This window comes from Aegilops tauschii, chromosome 3 (assembly GCF_002575655.3).
Source record: "Aegilops tauschii subsp. strangulata cultivar AL8/78 chromosome 3, Aet v6.0, whole genome shotgun sequence".
NCBI lineage: Eukaryota > Viridiplantae > Streptophyta > Magnoliopsida > Poales > Poaceae > Aegilops > Aegilops tauschii.
In genome coordinates, this window is record NC_053037.3 from 296,751,343 (window position 1) to 296,773,459 (window position 22,117).

At 47.6% G+C, this 22,117-nt stretch overlaps 1 pseudogene; it reads left to right on the forward strand.

The window, feature by feature from the left end:
* The first annotated feature begins 13,349 nt into the window (after positions 1-13,349).
* On the forward strand, positions 13,350-14,483 carry LOC109773158 (uncharacterized; annotated as a pseudogene).
* Positions 14,484-22,117: the final 7,634 nt, after the last annotated feature.

Consider the following 22,117-nt stretch of genomic DNA (forward strand, 5'->3'; position numbering starts at 1 on the left):
AGTTATTCCATATGAGTCCAGTATACCTTCCTATATGCGGTATCTACCTGCTGTTCCAAGTAAATTTGTATGTGCCAAACTCTAAACATTCAAATGAAATTCTGTTTTGTATGCTCGAATAGCTCATGTATCAACTAGGGCTGTCCGTATCTTCCATGTTAGGCGGGTTATTCTCAAGAGGAGTGGACTCTCCTCCTCACTCACGAGAAAATGGCTGGTCACCAGGATGCCCAGTCCCATGCTTTATGCAAATCAAATCAAAATAATTGCAAACAAAACTCCCCCGGGACTGTTGTTAGTTGGTGGCACTCGTTGTTTCGAGCAAGCCATGGATTGATGCTTGTTGGTGGAGGGGGAATATAAACTTTACCATTCTGTTTGGCAACCGCCTATAATGTGTGTACCATGGAAGATATCGCCATCTCTCGGTTGTTATGTTGACAATGACAGTATGCCGCTCAAAATATTATTTATCTCTGCTTCAAAATCGAGCTCTGGCACCTCTACAAATCCCTGCTTCCCTCTGCGAAGGGCCTATCTATTTACTTTTATGTTGAGTCATCACCCTCTTATTAAAAAGCACCAGCTGGAGAGCACCGCTATCATTTGCATCTATTACTATTAATTTATATTGGGTATGACTATGACTGGATCTCTTTTACCATGAATTACAATGTTTAGTCAGTCCTTGATCTTTAAAGGTGCTCTGCATTTATGTTTTGCGGTCTCAGAAAGGGCTAGCGAGATACCATCTTGTTATATCATATCATGATTGTTTTGAGAAAGTGCTATCATCCGAGATTTATTATTATTGCTCGCTAGTTGATTATGCCATTGACATGAGTAAACATGAGACCTAATTGTTATTGTGAGTATGATTAGTTCATAATCTTTGCTGAAAACTTGAATGCTGGCTTTACATATTTATAACAACCAGAGCAAACAGAGTTTGTAAGTTTTTCTTTATCACTTTCAGTTTGTCAACTGAATTGCTTGAGGACAAGCAAAGGTTTAAGCTTGGGGGAGTTGATACGTCTCCGTCGTATCTACTTTTCCAAACACTTTTGCCCTTGTTTTGGACTCTAACTTGCATGATTTGAATGGAACTAATCCGGACTGACACTGTTTTCAGCAGAATTGCCATGGTGTTATTTATGTGCAGAAACAAAAGTTCTCGGAATGACCTGAAACTTCACGGAGATTATTTTTGGAAATAATAAAAAATACTGGCGAAAGAATCAAGGCCAGGGAGCCCACACGAGGGTGGGGGCGCGCCCAGGGGTGCAGGCGCGCCCCCTGCCTCGTGGGCCCCCTGGAGCTCCACCGACCTCAACTCCAACTCCATATATTTGTGTTCGGGGAGAAAAAATAGAGAGAAAGATTCATCGCGTTTTACGATATGGAGCCGCCGCCAAGCCCTAAACTCTCTCGGGAGGGCTGATCTGGAGTCCGTTCGGGGCTCCGGAGAGGGGAATCCGTCGCCATCGTCATCATCAACCATCCTCCATCACCAATTTCATGATGCTCACCGCCGTGCGTGAGTAATTCCACCGTAGGCTTGCTGGACGGTGATGGGTTGGATGAGATTTATCATGTAATCGAGTTAGTTTTGTTAGGGTTTGATCCCTAGTATCATGTTCTGAGATTGATGTTGCTATGACTTTGCTATGCTTAATGCTTGTCACTAGGGTCCGAGTGCCATGATTTCAGATCTGAACCTATTATATTTTCATGAATATATGTGAGTTCTTGATCCTATCTTGCAAGTCTATAGTCACCTAGTATGTGTTATGGTCCGGCAACCCCGAAGTGACAATAATCGGGACCACTCCCGGTGATGACCATAGTTTGAGGAGTTCATGTATTCAATATGTGTTAATGCTTTGGTCCGGTACTCTATTAAAAGGAGGCCTTAATATCCCTTAGTTTCCGCTAGGACCCCGCTGCCACGGGAGGGTAGGACAAAAGATGTCATGCAAGTTCTTTTCCATAAGCACGTATGACTATATTCGGAATACATGCCTACATTACATTGATGAATTGGAGCTAGTTCTGTGTCACCCTATGTTATGACTGTTACATGATGAACCGCATCCGGCATAATTCTCCATCACCGATCCAATGCCTACGAGCTTTTCACATATTGTTCTTCGCTTATTTACTTTTCCGTTGCTACTATTACAATTACTACAAAACCCAAAAATATTACTTTGCTACCGTTACCGTTACTTCCATATTACTTTGCTACTAAATACTTTGCTGCAGATACTAAGTTATCCAGGTGTGGTTGAATTGACAACTCAACTGCTAATACTTGAGAATATTCTTTGGCTCCCCTTGTGTCGAATCAATAAATTTGGGTTGAATACTCTACCCTTGAAAACTGTTGCGATCCCCTATACTTGTGGGTTATCATGGGTTTGACTCTTGAAGGATCAATACCCATATTGCAGGCTGTGTCCTGATAGAGCAGGTTAAGGCTACTGCCGCCGTCCATGAGGAATCGCGTGAGGTGGAATCCGTCAATAATTGGGTCGAGGACTAGCGCGGCCAAGCCTCCGTGACGGATACTGGTCGGATGGTCTCTGCGATTGAAAGTGATCGGGCAGGATGACCATGGGTTGAATTTTGGGACGACTGGCTTGATCCCGTAGACGTCCCTTAACGCGTGTTTGCGCTCCCGCTTGGGTATGTGAGTGACGTATATCATATTCACGGTTTTCACCTCGGGGGGGAATTTCTTCTGTCCCCCCGTGTTCGGTGGGCGAGGCTCCTCATCGTCAGCCTCGCTGGGCGACCCTTTCTCCTCGTGTTCGGCATTTAACTTGTCGGCCTGTTTGAAGACCCAACAGCTTCTGTTGGTATGGTTGGCAGGCTTGTCAGGAGTGTCGTGGATCTGGCAAGGTCGATCGAGTATTCGGTCCAGGCTTGATGAACCGTCTTTGTTTCTTTTGAATGGCTTCTTCCGTTGACCGGATTTGGAGCCATTGAATCCGGCGTTGACCGCCGTATCCTCTGTATTATCATTGTTACTTCGACGCTTATGTTTATTGCGTCGGGGCCTTTCGTTGCCGTTTCTGGCTTCGGAAGTGTCGGGGTCGCTGGTACTGTTGCTGCTACGGGCTAGCCAGCTATCTTCGCCCGCGCAAAAGCGGGTCATTAGTGCTATAAGGGCTGCCATGGACTTCGGCTTTTCTTGGCCGAGGTGTCGGGCGAGCCATTCATCGCGGATGCTGTGTTTAAAGGCCGTTAGGGCTTCAGCGTCTGGACAGTCGACAATCTAATTCTTTTTAATTAGGAACCTGGTCCAGAATTTCCTGGCCGACTCTCCGGGCTGTTGGACTATATGACTAAGGTCGTCGGCGTCCGGGGGCCGGATATACGCGCCTTGGAAGTTGTATCTAAATGCGTCTTCCAAGTCTTCCCAACTTCCAACAGAGTTTTCTGGGAGGCTATTTAACGAGTGCCTAGCTGGTCCCTTAAGTTTTAGGGGGGGGGTATTTGATGGCATGTAGATCATCACCGCGAGCCATGTGAATGTGGAGAAGAAAATCCTCGATCCATACTGCGGGATCTGTTGTGCCATCGTATGATTCGATGTTCACGGGTTTAAACCCTTCTGGGAACTGGTGTTCCATTACTTCATCGGTGAAGCATAGGGGTGCACGGCGCCTCTGTATCGGGCGACATCACGACATAGTTCGGATGAAGGTCGTATACGGTTTTCGGCTCGTGCAAGGTTGTGCCTGCCCCGCCAGGTTTGATGGCCATCCCCATGCGTTAGGGAACGCCCCCTCGATCCATAGATTGATCTTGTCAGACCGGCTCTATTGTCCAGGTCCTTGCGTAAGTAGTAGGTATAGCCTGGCGCCGTCACCTCCCTTCCTCTACGGAGGGTGGCGCGGGCTAGTGTTCGGCGTGAGTAGCCGGTCTGTCCCGTCCACGCGGTGGTCGCCCGGGCTTGTCAGTAGTTTTATCCTTTGGCGGTATGGGCTCAAGGGCCTCTTCATCGAATTGGGGTAGCAGCTTGCGCTTTGGGAAGCTCTTTGCTGGGCGTTCGAGGCCGTATTCTTCGGCTGCCAGGACATTGGTCCATCTGTCATTGAGCAGATCCTGATCAGCTCGAAGCTGCTGCTGTTTCTTTTTCAGGCTTCTTGCAGTGGCGATTAGCTGGCGTTTAAAGCGCCCTTGTTCGAGGGGTTCCTCCGGCACAATGAAATCTTCGTCGCCGAGGTTCACATCCTCTTTGGAGATCGGCAGGTAACTGCTGTCCTCCGAGCCCTCGTTCTCGACAGGATCGTCGGGTTGTACTTGCCCATCCCCCAATCATCCTGTTCGGATGTTGGCTCCACAGGGGCTTCGGGGTCTTCGGCATTCTCTGGAGTGTTATCGTCTCCAGTGCCGGTATTGCTGTCTATGTCGCGGCGCGATTGAGCGGCGCCGCTGACGTCGACGCTTTGGAGGGGCTTCGGCAGGCTTGTCCTCATCCGGATTCTTCTTGCTGTCGTGGTCCTCCTTGGGTGTGTCCACCATGTATACGTCGTATGTGGAAGTGGCCGTCCCATCGTCCGGTTAACGGAGGGTCTTGGCCTTGCTCATCTCCGGCATCGTCATCCATACCGTCGATGTCTTCGGAGGCGTAATCGAGCATGTCGGTTAAATCTTCGATAGTGGCTATGAAGTGGGTGGTGGGTGGGACGTAAAATTCCCTGCTCTCAGCCCCTAGTCCGGGCTGGGCATAATTCGGAGGCGATCCTTCCGTAATGGCGAGTGATCGCATCAAGTCCAGAGCCTCGTTCAAAAGCGAGGTTTGGGCAGAGGAAAGAGAGTCTGCGGGGATGACCGGGGTTTGAGGCTCCTGGTCGCGCCTACTTAACACGGACCCTGAGAGTTCGGACTTGGAGTCCGGCGGAGTGTCCAGCGCTTGAGCGTCAAGGGGAGTTCGGTTCGTCTTTGGGTTTGCCGCTGACGTCGTCCCCTCCGGATCTCCGGTAGCAAATTCCATAGTTGCACAGAGTCCTGCGGGCTCTAAACTCCCGTCTTCGGACCTGACAACCCGTTCTGGATCTAAGGCCGGAGCGGCAATTGGGGCCGCGAACCCCTCGAAGATCAAGTCTCCTCAGATGTCGACGACATAGTTTAGGTTCCCAAAACGGATCTGATGACCAGGGGCGTAGCTGTCGATCTGCTCGAGGTGGCCAATTGAGTTGGTACGCAGTGCGACGCCGAATACAAAAATCTGGCCGGGGAGAAAAGTCTTCTTCACGGCGGCATTGTTGTAGATGATTGACGGAGCCATCGAACCTTCTGCTGACAGCACAGAGGAACTCTCAATGAAAGCACCAATGTCGGTGTCAAAACTGGCAGATCTCGGGTAGGGGTCCCGAATTGTGCGTCTAAAGATCGAAGGTAACAGGAGGTAGGGGACACGATGTTTACCCAGGTTCGGGCCCTCTTGATGGAGGTAATACCCTACTTCCTTCTTGATTGACTTTGATGAGTATAGGGTTACAAGAGTTGATCTACCTCGAGATCGTAATGGCTAAACCCTAGATGTCTAGCCTGTATGATTATGATTGCCTCCACAGACTAAACCCTCCGGTTTATATAGACACCGGAGGGGGCTAGGGTTGTACAGAGTCGGTTTACAGAGAAAGGAATCTTCACATCCGAACGCCAAGCTTGCCTTCCACGCCAAGGAGAGTCCCCTCCGGACATGGGGGGGTGGGGGTGGGGGGAAGCCTTCTATCTTGTATCTTCACGGCCCATCAGTCCGGCCCACGTCACATAGCCCGGGCGCCTGGGGACCCCCTAATCCACGACTCCCTCGGCGGTCAAGAACATCCTGAAATACCTGAAAAGGACTAAGGATATGTTTCTCATTTATGGAGGTGACAAAGAGCTTGTCGTAAATGGTTTCGTCGACGCTAGCTTTGACACTGATCTGGATGACTCTAAGTCGCAAACCGGATACGTATTTATATTGAATGGTGGAGGTGTCAGTTGGTGCAGTTCCAAGCAGAGCGTCGTGGTGGGATCTACGTGTGAAGCAGAGTACATAGCTGCTTCGGAAGCAGCAAATGGAGGAGTCTGGATGAAGGACTTCATATCCGATCTAGGTGTAATACCTAGTGCATCGGGTCCAATGAAAATATTTTGTGACAATACTGGAGCAATTGCCTTAGCGAAGGAATCCAGATTTCACAAGAGAACCAAACACATCAAGAGACGCTTCAACTCCATCCGCGATCAAGTCAAGGAGGGAGACATAGAGATTTGCAAAATACATACATATCTGAATGTTGTAGACTCTTTAACTAAGCCTCTTCCACGAGCAAAACATGATCAACACCAAGAATCCATGGGTGTTAGATTCATTACAATGTAATCTAGATTATTGACTCTAGTGCAAGTGGGAGACTGAAGGAAATATGCCCTAGAGGCAATAATAAAGTTGTTATTTATATTTCCTTATATCATGATAAATGTTTATTATTCATGCTGGAATTGTATTAACCGGAAACTTGATACATGTGTGAATACATAGACAAAACAAAGTGTCCCTAGTATGCCTCTACTTGACTAGCTCGTTAATCAAAGATGGTTAAGTTTCCTAACCATAGACATGTGTTGTCATTTGATGAACGGAATCACATCATTACGCGAATGATGTGATGGACAAGACCCATCCGTTAGCTTAGCATAATGATCGTTAAGTTTTATTGCTATTGCTTTCTTCATGACTTATACATATTCCTTTGGCTATGAGATTATGCAACTCCCGAATACCGGAGGAACACCTTGTGTGCTATCAAACATCACAACGTAACTGGGTGATTAGAAAGATGCTCTACAGGTGTCTCCGAAGGTGTTTGTTGGGTTGGCATAGATCGATATTAGGATTTGTCACTCCGAGTATCGGAGAGGTATCTCTGGGCCCTCTCGATAATGCACATCACGATAAGCCTTGCAAGCAATGTGACTAATGAGTTAGTTGTGGGATGATGCATTACGGAACGAGTAAAGAGACTTGCCGGTAACGAGATTGAACTAGGTATAAAGATACCGACGATCGAATCTCGGGCAAGTAACATACCGATGACAAAGGGAATGACGTATGTTGTCATTACGGTTTGACCGATAAAGATCTTCGTACAATGTGTAGGAACAAATATGAGCATCCAGGTTCCGCTGTTGGCTATTGATCGGAGATGTGTCTCGGTCATGTCTACATAGTTCTCGAACCCGTAGGGTCCGCACGCTTAACATTCGATGACGATTTGTATTATGAGTTATGTGTTTTGGTGACCGAAGATTGTTCGGAGTCTCGGATGAGATCACGGACATGACGAGGAGTCTCAAAATAGTCGAGAGGTAAATATTGATATATTGGACGATGATATTCGGACACCGGAATGGTTTCGGGACGTTTCAGATATTTATCGGAGTATCGAGGGGTTACCGGAACCCCCCGGGGAAGTATTGGGCCTACATGAGCCATAGGGGAGAGAGAGGGGAGCGCGCAAGGGGTGGCGCCCCCCAAGGGAGTCCGAATTGGACAAGGGGGGAGGGCTTTCCTTCTTCCTCTCCCTCTCCTTCCCTTTTCCCCCTCCGAAAGAAAGGAAAGGGGGGGGGGCGACTAGGATTGGGAGTCCTAGTCGGTTTTCCCCCCATGGCACGCCCCTTGTGGCCGGCCTCCTCCCCTCCTCCTTTATATATGGGGGAAGGGGGCACCCCAAAGCACAACAGTTGTTTCTTAGCCGTGTGTGGTGCCCCCCTCCACAGTTTACTCCTTCGGTCATATTGTCGTAGTGCTTAGGCGAAGCCCTGCACGGATCACATGACCATCGCCGTCACCACGCTGTCGTGCTGACGAAACTCTCCCTCGACACTTTGCTGGATCAAGAGTTCGAGGGACGTCATCGAGCTGAACGTGTGCTGAACTCGGAGGTGCCATACGTTCGGTACTTGATCGGTTGGATCGCAAAGATGTTCGACTACATCAACCGCGTTAACCTAACACTTTCGCTTTCGGTCTACGAGGGTACGTGGACACACTCTCCCCCTCTTGTTGCTATCCATCTCCTAGATAGATCTTGCGTGATCGTAGGAAATTATTTGAAATTGCATGCTACGTTCCCCAACACTATGTATGTATGGTGTTCCAATGTCCCTCTCAATTTGATCCAAGATGATCGGATATGACAATCTTATATGCAATGTGGTATGATGCTATGGTTATTGCTTACAAGCTCTTTGTTCACTCTTTTTATTTTTCTTAAATGCGTTTTTTATATGGCCACTATGCGAAATGCACAAACCAAGATAGCAATTGTGTATATGCGGGAACAATCTTGTGAGACAAGAGATGCTATGATGATACAAAGATGATATGGTATGTATGCAATGAAAGGCGTAGATCGATACTCACTAAAGTGCACAAGTAACGTTGCCGGCAATACTCAAATGGCTAGTCTCGATAGGCAAGTGGCGCAAAATGGGCTAGGGGTTATCAATACAATGGCAAGAATAATGTAGAATGACGGGATACCACGATACCAAGATGATATAGAGGTTACCGTACTTGCTTACGATTAGGGTGTCAAAATGGTGAAGTGGTCAATGTCGAATCCTTGGCGAAGTTGAGCGGCGGTGTTGTCGATGTCGAACCGTTCCTAGTTAGCCGAAACACCATAGGGAACGGAAAAACCGCAAACTCAAAATCTCCAAAGGAAAATGTCAAATGGTGGTAGCGGAATGCAGTGGTGGTTTTGTGGAAGGTCAATGGGATTGCTGAAATGCAATGATGGGTTATGCGAGTCGGAGTTGAAGTCACCGCCCCTAAGTAGCCGAAACACCTTAGGAGACACAACCCACAACTCAAACAAGCTCAAACAAAGTGGGGTTAAGTTGGGGTGGCGGAAGTGTATGGTGGGCAAGGTTGTGCAGAAGTTATGGTGGTGGTCAATGAAGAGGTAACCGTCCCTAAGTAGCCGAAACACCTTAGAAGAGTTGAATCACTACTCAAGCAACCACTAATGCCATGGCAAACAAAATGGGTTAGGTTGCGGAAGTCGGTGGTGGTATAGCGGATGATGTGGTGAAGGCCCACGGCAAAGATGCCAAATTCCAAAATTTGATGGAGCAAAATGATGGAGGCAGTATTTTTGTGGGCTGGGGGATGCCAATAGCTTCAAAACGAGCTAAAGAACATCAAAATCGGAGTTCGGATGAATTAGTTATGGGCGAAACAAAAATCAGCCGAAGTCAATATCTACACGTGTCGGACGTCCGATCCGTGTCGGATGTCCGGTGGACGGACGTCCGGAAGGTTCAGAAATCCATTAATTTCGGTACTGTTGGGTGGCACCGGTCGTCCGGTGCTTCAGGAGGTCCGGACGTCCGATAAACGTCGGTCGTCCGGTGGGTCGGGGTGAACTGGAGATCCGAGATTCGGGGCGTGATTTTGGGCGGAAATTGGGGATTTTGGAGTCAAATTTGATGAGATTTCGGGGATGGAAAGTGGGGAAACTTGTGGAGATGCTAGATCCACTCGAAACACAGCAAATCCGTGGATCAAACCCAACAAAACATCATCAAACCAACAATCACAAAAAAATTGGGGCTATTTTTGGTGGGGATTTTCAAAATTGGGGCAAAATCAACAAAATTAGGCTAAAAACAAGGGGTAGGGACTCCAAATTGATGATCAACCATGGCTCATGATACCAAGATGATGTAGCGTGGAACCCTATGGCCGATCTCTCACGATTTGGAAGGGATCCCATGAAGAACACGACGAACACACGAGGGGAAACACGAGGGGAAACGAGACGAAACAATCAAATCAACGAGAAACGGTCACACATGTGCTAGATCCATGAACACAAAAAGAGATACATGATTCAAATCCAACAAAGGGGCATACAAAGGTAGCAAGTTCTTCTCCTAGAAGGAGGTCTTGAATCCACTAGGGGGTCTCCCCACAAGGGTGTCTTGAATCCCTCGGGATCTTCTCGCATGGAGGTCTTGAACTGCATGGGAGCGGTCTCTCTCTCTCTCTCTCAAAAGGAGGAGGTAGTGGATGAGCAAAGCTCTATCTCAAATGAGCTAATCGTTTGCTAACCCTAACTAGGAGGAGGGGTGTCCTATTTATAGTCATAGTGCAATTGGGGCGAAGTGAAGGGGTACATGGGCCTTGGCCGGCAACACTGTACGCAGACAGGCATCGGACGTCCGACTGTTACCGGTCGTCCGGTGGCTCGCAAGGGTCCGGACGTCCGGTAAGGTTCGGACTTCCGACATTTTTGTTCTGTAACGGTGGTGCCGGATATCCGGAGGCCCACGGTCGTCCGGTGGCTGGTAGTTGTCGAACGTCCAACGTCTGGTGGTCGTCCGGGCGTTGTAGGGTGCCTCGGCTGTAGTCGTTCTGGCTAGCTGATCTTCTAGGCGTCATACGTCCGGTAAGCACCGGTTGTCCGGTGGCTGTGACTTGCTGTCAGCCCTTTCTCTTGTTCTCGCGCTTGGTGTCCTCGCCGTCTTGTCCAGTGCTCTTAGTTGTTCCTTGGTCTTCCTCCTGGTTCATGGTCATGCATAGCACATACGATTTGAGGTAGTAGCCATGTCTCACATGTGGAAAGTGACGATTCAGTGAGGAGCGAGTTCACCTTGTGTCCAATGGTGTATGTTCGAGGTCTTGTCATATGTCTCCTTAGGGCTTGGGGAGTAGTCGTAGTGTACATGGGGATGATCGTAGGATGCTCCGCATCACGTTCCTTTCATCCCATATTGTCATGCATACCGGCATGGTGAGGGAAGGCATTGCCCTTCGATGGATCTTTTGGGTGGAGACCATGTCGAACCACCAATCTCTGGTGCTCCTGTAGTTTGCCCAAAATGAAACATCCAAGCTGACGAGTTGAAGCCAGTCCTTCACCAAGCCCCATAGTCTCAGCGTGTAGCGACAGTTGAAAAAAAAGATGCTCGACGGTTTCCTGCTCCATCCTACAAAGAGGGCAAGGGCCACAGTTTGGCCATCCCCTCTTGGCCAAACAGTCAGTCGTCATATCTTGTTTTGAATTGCCAACCCTGAAAGGAATTTTACGTTCGGTGGTGTGCAGGTCTTCCAAACTACCTTGCGCATGTCAGAACGAATGATGGATAGAAATTGTGCATTGTAGGCGGAAGAAGCAGTGTATTCTCCTGAGGATGCTTCCATAGCATGGAATCCTCAGCATAAACCCGGCGCACCAGGAGCTTAACGTAGCATTAGTCGGGTGATATTAGTGTAGTTGTGGTGTTACAAGCGACACAACTAGATGCTGCAAACGGCGACAAAATGCTGCGAGCAACGCAAGAGACGCCACAACCGGTGTGACCACATGTTGCAAGCATGAATGGCCGATGTTGCGAGCAGTTAGACGTCGTACTACAATTGACGAGGCCATAATGGATGTTGCAATCAGTAGGAAGACACATTGCAAATGATGAGACAAAATGCTGCAAGAGCCGCTGGACGATGCTCTGTCCAGCACGAATCTCCATGCACTCGACTGAGACTTAATAACTGATACCGCACGCTAAGCACCTCGAGCTTAAATCACCCTCGGGCGGCGTAACCCTAGCCCGCCGCCGGCCCTCTCCCCCACCTCTCCTCTCCCTCGTCGCCACCGGAGGTGGCCGCCGGCTCGCCGCTCGACCGCCGGTGAAAGTGGCGGCGAGGATCTAGCCGCCCCGTTCTTCCTCGAGGGGCTTTGGATCTGTGGCGGCGGCCTCGGCTGGTGGATCGACGCCAGGTCTGCGGTGACCGGTGCTCGTTGGTGCTGGCCATTCTTCCTCGGCCACGGGGGCGGCGAGGCGGCAGCAGGTGGCGGCTGTGGTGCGGGCGTCTCGGCGGCGCCCGATCCAGATCTGAAGGCCTCCGTCTACTTCAACCAGGGCTGCCTCCAATGGTCCTGCTTTGGGCGGCCTTTGTCGCCGGCGTTTTACCTGTTTGGCGGCTGGAGGTGGGAGGTGGCTCCGGAGAAATACGAGGCCAGCAGTGCTGGCCACGACGGCGGCGACGCCCGAGGGCGTCGTACCCTTCTTGTAGGCGCCGTTCAGGTTGCCTCCTTCCCCTCTTCCTTCCACCCAGCTCGTATGCCGGGCGAAAGCCCAAATCCTTGCCGGATCGAGCGACAGCGGCGCTCCGGCGTCGTCACCCTCTTGGGGGTGTCGTTCGTGGTGAGCTTGGGGTGGATGTGATGCTTTGGTTGCTTGGCGGCGGTTGGTGGCGTGGTCGGAGTTCGTCTGGTGGCGGTGCGTTGGCGCTCTGTCGCCTATGTGCTCAGCCTCGGAGTCCTTCTTCCACGGTGCTTGGTCTTCAGCAGCCCTGCTGTACTCGGCGGAGCGGTGCTTCATCCTACTCATTGATGGCGACGTATCTCGGCGGCGTGGCGCAGTGGAGATTCGGCGTTCGATGTGTGGCGATGGACTCGCGCAGGAGGACGAAGTTGTCTGGTGTCGTGGTGACGTCGATGGCTGACTGGCCAGACAAGGTAGAAGCCTCAATATTTGCTCTGAAGACGGACCTGTGGAAGATGGCGGCGACGACACACGAGTGCGTCGGACCGGTTTATACCCCAGAACCGGTATGTGGCTCGGCTGGGGCTTCTGGCTTTTGATGTTAGGCTTAGCTGAGTGGTCTGGGTAGTGGCCGAGCTAGCACCCCTTCATCATTTTGATGTTAGGCTTAGATGAGTGGTCTGGGTAGTGGCCCAGCTAGCACGCCTTCATCATTTGGATAGGAGTAGCGGCAAATGTTACCAAGATGACGGATTCCGACATATATTGTTATAATACTTTGTAAGGTCCTCGAGAATAATCAATAAAGTGGCCGCATGTATCTTCCAGATGCAGAGGCCGGGGGTCATCCTCCTTTTAAAAAAAACCCATGAAGCGGATGAGGAACACGTGGTCAGGTTCGTAACCGAATTCCGTGATCCTTCCGAGCATCCAAGACCAGTCGGTGTTGCCTGCCATCGGGAGCACGGCGTCGCTCTTGTCCGCGCTGCCACGCGAACAGAGCTGGCGGCTCCGCCGTCAAAGTCATCGGTCCACGGCGACGACTTGCGTAAGTTGGTACGTTCGCAGATGGATCCCACATCATACAGCTAGCGCCCGGACAGAAAGCGATTGCGGACGGTTGATACCAGTATACCACTTGCTAGAAGCCGTCCCGTACGTCTTGGTCGTTGTCGCGTATCCGGAGACGCGCGGCAGCGATCTAGTTTTCCAGGCAAAGTCTTGGCTCGTGTTCTCCCACTGAGCTTCGTGCGTCATCTGTTCCAACACGGACCGGCTCGGTGTGCGTCATCTGGTTACCGTTTATAGCTTTGTGCTCGTCAACAGAACACGAGTTGCCATGCTCTCACCACTTGCGCATGCTCAAGAAGGCGAGTCTGTCTGCTTTGTGGGCTTGTCGCAATGTCCTCCTACTCGTCCCTCCTCTCCGTGAGCCCCGGCGAGCAGATCGGTGGGTATGCGGACGAAGGTGACCACGACGACATGGCGGCCGCCACCAACTACCCATCATCATTCTGCTTTGATTTCGGCGAGGAGTATTATTCCCTGGCGGTGGCAGCAACAGCCTCCTACCCCTTGCACGCACAGCAGCAGCAGCCGCCAACCCAGGCCGACAGCCACCATAGCGGCAAAGCAGCAAGTACTACTAGTAGTTCACGAGGACTCGACAATATCAACACGTAAGTACTTTGTTAGACCGAAACTGTCTCCCTTCATTATCATTACTAGTGCGTGCGTGGCTCTCAAGTCTGAACCTCGTTATCCTGTCGTCCAATTGTCCAGGAGCTTGACGAGCAGCGACGCGAGGAGCAAAGGCAGCAAGATCGCGTTCAAGACGAGGTCGGAGGTGGAGGTGCTGGACGACGGGTACCGCTGGAGGAAGTACGGCAAGAAGATGGTCAAGAACAGCCCAAACCCAAGGTACGCACGCACGGCATGCAGCCCAAGCCCAGCCGCGCGGATACGCATTTTGATTCTCTTCTCTGACGAGACGGCGGGCGATGATGGCGAGCAGGAACTACTACCGTTGCTCCAGCGAGGGGTGCCGCGTGAAGAAGCGGGTGGAGCGGGATCGCGATGACGAGCGCTTCGTCATCACCACCTACGACGGCGTCCACAACCACCTTGCGCCACTGCCGCCGCGGGGATGCGCGGGATACTCGCTATCGCTCGCGCAGACGCGCCTGGACGAGGGGTCGTCTACCCGTGCAAGGGCGCCGTTGCTTTCTTGACACCATGAAGATGCACGCCGCCGGTAGCCAGCAGGGCTGCACACCCGTGCCCCAGCCGCGCAAGCTAGAGCGTGATAACTGACAATTGACATGTCCAGGATATTATGTGAGACTCTTTTTCTCGAGAACAGGATATTATGTGATACTGATTAATGTACTTTACTTGTAATTAATACCGCAATCTTTATCTTTTTTTGGTATGAGGCACCTTATTTCTTAGGCCTAATTGGTAACGAGGATTCCACAACAAAATTTTCCTGTAAATGCATTCGGTTTGTAGGAAATTTGTACATGGAATTTCATGGAAATACTATTTATTTCCTGTGTTTTTGAGGAAACTACACATCCACTCAAAGATTATTTTACGTGTAGGAACGAGACAAGTCAATTTTTTATAATGGCAAGTGTCACCTATCAAATTTCTATCCAGATTTGCTATTTCACATCTAGATGTAAAACATTATGGGTGTATCTAGGGCATATCTAGACGTGCTCTGCTTATTGCACATCTAAGTGGGTGAGTCAAGCATAAAGAGGAAAAGAAAAAAGGAAAAGAAAATATCCACAGGAATCTCAATGTAAAATCAATGACATAGGACTTAGATGTGCAATACTTATGGCATATCTAGATGTGCTTTAGCAAAACTGAAATAGTATCTCACATCTAACTTTTAAGCTATTTGATGAAAACTTTAGGATTTGTGTTCTCGTGCAGCGCTTTGTCTCGTTCCGTGCGTTCCGCTAGGCAGCTGTGATCGCACTTTTTCCTTTTTTTTTTCTTCTGAGAAACGGTCGCTCTTTTTCCTTTTTTTAGGCAAATGATAGCTCTTTTTCCTTTGAGATCAACCCTGCGCTCCCTCATATGGGCTGAGGTATCTTTTTTGTTTTTTTAATGGGATGTAGTCTTTGTCATGTTACTATATGGGCTGGTGCGTGGTGCATTATTTTCTCTCTTTTTTTCTCATTCTCTTTTCTGTTTCATTATTTGTTTTAACTTATGAACTATTTTAAATTCATGATTTTTTGTATTTTATTTATATTTTCTATTTTTTATATTTATTTTTCTCTTCTTTATTTATTTGTTTTAAATTCATGATTTTTTTACTCTGCCATCTGTTTGCTTTAAATATCATGCAAATTTTGATCACGGATTGTTTGTCGTGCGTGTCTCATGTCGCGTCATGTGTATGGCGTCTACTTGTCGGCCCGCTCGCTTGTACGTCTTTCCTTAGCCGTTTTACGATGTGATTTGAGGTCCCGTCTCGCATTGGTTTTGCTAATTCTCATCTAGATAAGAATTACAATGTCTCATCTAATTATTATACCATTAAATATATGTTCTTCTGAGTCGTGCTCATTATCGGTGTGTCGCGTTTTCTGTTCGTCCCCGTGAAGCAGTGAGTCCCGATATGGCTTTTTTTTAGTGGGCCATTTTTTATGTTCGTAGATTGGGCTCATTTTGTAGGTTGTAGTTCTTTTGTGGAGGGTCACCTGTCTTTTCATTCCCTGTTTTATTTTATTTTACGTTTAACTGTGTAGCTAGATGAGATTTAGTTATGTCTCATCTAGATTTAGTGATGTTCGTATATTGGGTTTATTTTGTGGAGAGCGTAACTATATTTTTTTTCCAGATTTGCTAAATCTCGTATAAATGAGATTTAGTGATGTCTCATCTAAGTTTATAAAGTCCCATTTGTTTGCTTTAATGTTCACACAAACTCGACCATGTGTGCCCGGCTCGTTCTTTTTTGTCGCGTGTCCCTTTTTGTTTTGTGTCGGCATGTTCTTGCGTTTCTTTTCACATGGGCTTATTTACATCCTGGTTGGAGGGGAGTGGGCGCAACATGTTCCTTTTTGGTTCATTTTCGCTATGCATTTTCTATTTCCTGATGGATAATTTGTAGAGTTCACCCTCGTCTCACAAATGGGCTTGTAGTTGTCCCAGTTGCAAATCCATTCTCAACAGACAAATGGGTTCTTAGTTTATTATTTTCTCTATTGCAAGTCCACCATCAACTTGTAACTTGGCTCGACCCCGTTTTTATCTATTTTATGATTCCAGTTTGATCCAGTTGCAAGTGCATCCCTGACATGCAACTTGTCCTCAACCCTTTGACTTAGTTGATAGTTCGTCGTTAACTCACAAACTAGGCCCCAAGTTTGTTTTATCCCAATTGGAACCCTTGACCTCTAATTGGGATCGTAGTTTCATAGTTTTCCCAGTTGTAAGTCCATACTCGACTCGTAACTGGGCCCATAGTTTTATTGTTTTCCCGATTGCAAGTCCATCCTCGACTCACAACTAGGCCCGTAGTTTCGTTCATCCTAGTTGTAAGCCCACACTTGACTCGCAACTCGGCATGTGTTTTGTTTTTCTTCTCATCTGTGCGTTCACCCTTGGCCCGCAACTAGGTCTGTAGTTTGTTTCATCCTAGTTGCAAGTCGACCCTTGACTCGCAATTGGACTTGTATTTTGTAGTTGTCCCTGCTGCAAGTCCACCCTCGACATGCAACTGGGCTTGTAGTTGTCCCAGTTGCAAGCCCAACCTCGAATCGCAACTTGAGCTTGTGTTTTTTTACATCACAATTGCAAGTCCACCCTTGACTCGCAACTAGGCCCATAGTTTGTTTCATCCCAGTTGCAAGTCGACCCTTGACTTGCAACTGGGCTCGTAGTTTCATAATTGTCCTAGTTGCAAGTCCACGCTCAACTCGCAACTGGTGATGTGTTTTTTCTCATCCCAGTTGGAAGTGCACACTCGACTCACAACTTGGTTTGTAGTTTGTTACTGTACCAGTTGTAAGTTCACCAATGACTCGCAAATGGTATCTTAGTTTTGTGTACTTGTCTCAGTTACAAGTATGCCCTTGACTCGCTACTAGACCCGCAGTTTGTTTCATCCAGTTGCAAGTCCACCCTCGACTTGCAACTGAGCTAGTAGTTTTGTAGTTGTCTCAGTTGCAACCCTCGAATTGCAACTGGGCTCATAGTTTATTATTGTCCCAGTTGCAAGTCCACAATCGACTTGCAACTAGGCTCAACCATTTTTATCTCAGCTATGAACTAGTTGCAAGTCCACCCTCGACTCGCAACTGGGCCCATAGTTTTGTTGTTGTCCCAGTTGCAAGTCCACCCTCGACTCGCAACTAGGCCCGTAGTTTGGTTCATTCCAGTTATAAGGCCACCCTTGTCTCACAACTTGGCATGTGTTTTTGTTTCGCTTGGCTCGCAACTTGGCCCGTAGTTTGTTTCATCCCAGTTGCAAGTCGGTCCTTGACTCGCAACCAGACTTGCAGTTTTGTAGTTGTCCCAGTTGTAAGTCCACCCTCGACATGCAACTGGGCTTGTAGTTGTCCCAGTTGCAAGCCCAACCTCGAATCGCAACTGGAAATTGTGTTTTTTCTCATCATAGTTGCAAGTCCAGCCTTGACTCACAACTAGGACCATAGTTTGTTTCATCCCAGTTGCAAGTCGTCCTTTGACTCGTAACTGTGCTCGTAGTTTCATAATTGTCCCAGTTGCAAGTCCACCCTCAACCCGCAACTAGGCCCATAGTTTGTTTCATCCCAGTTGCAAGTCGGCCCTTGACTCGTAACTGGGCTCGTAGTTTCATAATTATCCCAGTTGCAAGTCCACTCTCAACTCGCAACTGGTCATGTGTTTTGTTTTTCATCCCAGTTGGAAGCCCAAGCTCGACTCACAACTTGGCTTGTAGCTTGTTATTGTCCCAGTTGCAAGTTCACCATTGACTCGCGAATGGTATCGTAGTTTTTATGTAGTTATCCCAGTTGCAAGTCTGCCCTTGACTCGCAACTAGCCCTGTAGTTTATTTCGTCTGAGTTGTAAGTCCATCCTTGATTTGCAACTGAGCTCGTAGTTTCGTAGTTGTCTTAGTTGCAACCATCGACTCACAACTGGGCTCATAATTTGTTATTGTCATAGTTGCAAGTCCACCATCGACTTGCAACTAGGCTCGTCCTTTTTACAAGTGCACCCTCAACACATAACTTTGTTCTCGACCCTTTTGGCCCAATTGTTGTTGTCCCGTTGCAAGTCCACCCTTGACTCACAATTGGGCTCGTAATTGCCCCAATTTCATGTCCATCCTTGACCCGAAACTCAATCGACCCAGCTGCATGTTCACCCTCAACACGTAGCTCCAACCAAACTAGTTGCATGTCAACCGTTGACCCAAAAGTCAACCGACCTAGTGGCATGTCCACTCGGGACACACAACTCACCCTGGCCCATGTGCATTTTTCACACTTTACGCGAAACACAACCAACCTTGTTGCATGTCCACCAACGATATACAATTTGATCATTTTAGTTTTTCCATTTTTTTGATTTTTTGTCGACCGCGTGACCTTAAAATGTTCATCGTGTTTAAAACATGCATCATGTATTGAAAAAAATTAAATCCCCCCGTCCATAAGTTTTTTCGTGTCGAAGTGTTTTATTTCTTTTTTCTTCGCCGTGGGACTGCGTTTAAAAAAAGCTTCATATATTTTTCTAAAATGTTCATCATGTGTTTATAAAATGTTCGTTAAGGCAGCAGAAAAAATGTTCCCGAGGTATTAAATTTGGAAATATTCATGAGTTTGAAAAATGTTCTTGTATTAAAAAAATATCATCAACTTGAAAAGTGTACGTGAATTCAAATAAAAATGCAAAAATTACAATAGTGTTCTTGAATTGGAAAAAATATTCACGAGTTCAAAAATGCTGGCAAATTCAAAAATACTTATGGATTAAAAAAATGTTCATGATTTAAAATATATTCGGAATTTGATAAATTTTTCATGGATTTTAAAAAATACTCAACATTTTAGAAACTTTTGAGATGCATGCAGGTATAGAGGCGATATCGATGCTTTCCATCTATGGGCCCGCTTGGTCCATCTCTACTTTTTGCCTAACAACGAGAGAGGTTAATTTGACTTAGGAGGGGATTATTTTTTGTTTGTAATACGGAATATATATAAATCATGCTCTGGGATGACATGATATATTTTGAGCACACACACATGCATGTCTACGCATGAATCCCTCCCATCGAGTCGAAGTGGCTAGTACAACGACACGTCATGAACCGATCTCGCTCTGTGCGGGAACTGTATGATTTTCGACGCACGCACCACATCAATGTTGTGAAATGGTATTCAAACATGCATGCACGCATCACCGCCATACATATGCATGTAGTGGTTGTGTTCGAGCGGTACACTCCCTCGCGTGGTTATCGGCGACAAGCCTATATATTCGTGGGCCTACGTGGACATCAAGATCACCTTGACCGACAACAAGATAGGTTACCATGGCGGATTCTTCCTTTGGTTCGTGTTATCGTAGTATAGGTCATGGTGAGATTCAGACCTAATTAAGTTTGAGCGCATATACTATGCACGCATGCATGCATGAATCCCCGTCATCGGCTTGAAGTGTGGTGTGACATACATATGCATTGTCAACCTAGCCCTCACTCAGTGTGGGGATTTCTGGTTCGAAAGCACGGTGCCACATCAAAGTTGTCAATTGTGTATTCAAAACACACCTCTTCATACATACGTTTGGGCCACACGCATGCAGTGGTTGTCTTCGGGGACTAGCTACTTGCATGATTATTGGTGAGCTAGCCCATCTCCGAGGTCGCATGGACAGCCATCACCTTGACCAACAACAAGAGAGAGGTTGTACGACCCAGGTGGATTATTCTTGGTCCATTTTACAATCCATCTTGGTGAGATCCCTCTCTGGCCTGCCGACTGAAAGTTTGTGTGTGTGGGGGGGGGGGCTGCTACTTCGCACTTTCCTAGGTGAGCCTTGGTTGGGGGGCATGCATTCATAGCTTAGGATTCCCTTCGTGCCGACACGAGGGGGGCGAGCAATACCGTGCGCTTTGCGAGATAGGTGCCACATAGAAGTTGCATTTGGTATTTGAACATCAAACCACGCTTTTCATACATAAATTTGGTTCACATGCAAGTGTGTTCGTGTTCTGACCCTCTCCCGCGTCACTTTTCGCCAAATTTGTGAACATTAGACAAGTCGGATGACACAACAGACACGGTTCACTGATGTCTACTACGCAACCTTCTTCTTGTAGACGTTGTTGGGCCTCCAAGTGCAGAGGTTTGTAGGACAGTAGCAAATTTCCCTTAAGTGGATGACCTAAGGTTTATCAATCCGTGGGAGGCGTAGGATGAAGATGGTCTCTCTCAAGCAACCCTGCAACAAATAACAAAGAGTCTCTTGTGTCCGCAACACACCCAATACAATGGTAAATTGTATAGGTGCACTAGTTCGGCGAAGAGATGGTGATACAAGTGCAATATGGATGGTAGATATAGGTTTTTGTAATCTGAAAATATGAAAACAGCAAGGTAACTAATGATAAAAGTGAGCACAAACGGTATTGCAATGCGTTGAAACAAGGCCTAGGGTTCATACTTTCACTAGTGCAAGTTCTCTCAACAATAATAACATAATTGGATCATATAACTATCCCTCAACATGCAACAAAGAGTCACTCCAAAGTCACTAATAGCGGAGAAAAACGAAGAGATTATGGTAGGGTACGAAACCACCTCAAAGTTATCCTTTCCGATCGATCTATTCAAGAGTCCGTAGTAAAATAACACGAAGCTATTCTTTCCGTTCAATCTATCATAGAGTTCGTACTAGAATAACACCTTAAGACACAAATCAACCAAAACCCTAATGTCACCTAGATACTCCAATGTCACCTCAAGTATCCGCGGGTATGATTATACGATATGCATCACACAATCTCAGATTCATCTATTCAAACCAACACAAAGTACTTCAAAGAGTGCCCCAAAGTTTCTACCGGAGAGTCCAGACGAAAACGTGTGCCAACCCCTATGCATAGGTTCATGGGCGGAACCCGCAAGTTGATCACCAAAACATACATCAAGTGGATCCCGTGATATCCCATTGTCACCACAGATAAGCACGGCAAGACATACATCAAGTGTTCTCAAATCCTTAAAGACTCAATCCGATAAGATAACTTGAAAGGGAAAACTCAATCCATTACAAGAGAGTAGAGGGGGAAGAAACATCATAAGATCCAACTACAATAGCAAAGCTCACGATACATCAAGATCGTGCCAAATCAAGAACACGGGAGAGAGAGAGAGAGAGATCAAACACATAGCTACTGGTACATACCCTCAGCCTCATCATGGAGATCACTGGGATGATGAAGATGACCACCGGTGAAGGATCCCCCCTCTGGCAGGGTGCCGGAATAGGGTCCCGATTGGTTTTTGGTGGCTACAAAGGCTTGCGGCGGCGGAACTCCCGATCTCTTCTATTTTCTGGAGGTTTCAGTATTTATAGGATTTTTTGGCGTAGGTCTCACATCAGGGGGGTCTCCGGGTTGTCCACGAGGCAGGGGCCCACGTCTAGGGGGTGGGCGCGCCCCCCACCCTCGTGGGCAGCCCGGGGCTCTCCTGGCCCAACTCTTTTACTCCGGGGGCTTCTTTTGGTCCAGAAAAAATCATCAAAAATTGGCACGTCAATTGGACTCCGTTTGGTATTCCTTTTCTGTAAAACTCAAAAACAAGGAAAAAACAGAAACTGGCACTGGGCTCTAGGTTAATAGGTTAGTCCCAAAAATCATATAAAATAGCATATAAATGCATATAAAACATCTTAGATGGATAATATAATAGCATGAATACTTCATAAATTATAGATACGTTGGAGACGTATCAGCATCCCCAAGCTTAATTCCTGCTCGTCCTCTAGTAGGTAAATGATAAAAGAAATAATTTATGAAGTGTGAATGGTAGCA